Below are 394 nucleotides of genomic sequence, written 5' to 3'. Positions count from 1 at the left end.
AATGGCGGATATTTAAGGTTCCCCAAGTTTGTGCGGGGGTTGAAAAAGCCAAAAAACTACCCCTGAAAACAGTTTTTTCGAAATAACTCGTGAATATCGCGCTGTGCGTCCAAAAACGTAACCCACAAAGTTGTAGAGATCAAAATTCTACACAAAAAATGTTTAGGGCACTTTACCCCTATTNAAGTGCGGACTAACCGAAGGGGCTCCTCCGATAGGGAAATTCATTTCTCCCCCCCCTAATTACGATGAAAGAATGAAAGCAATATCTATCGACGGAGAATTATATTCTCAATAAATTACAGCGGTTTGATTGCTTAATCTTTATTATGAGAGGAGGAATGAATTTTCAAAGCGTGCAGTAACTCCGGACAAGTTCTTCTCATTCAAAAAT

This window comes from Diachasma alloeum, unplaced genomic scaffold (assembly GCF_001412515.2).
Source record: "Diachasma alloeum isolate Michigan unplaced genomic scaffold, Dall2.0 Dall_scaffold_00888, whole genome shotgun sequence".
NCBI lineage: Eukaryota > Metazoa > Arthropoda > Insecta > Hymenoptera > Braconidae > Diachasma > Diachasma alloeum.
Note: the sequence above shows the minus strand (reverse complement) of the source record.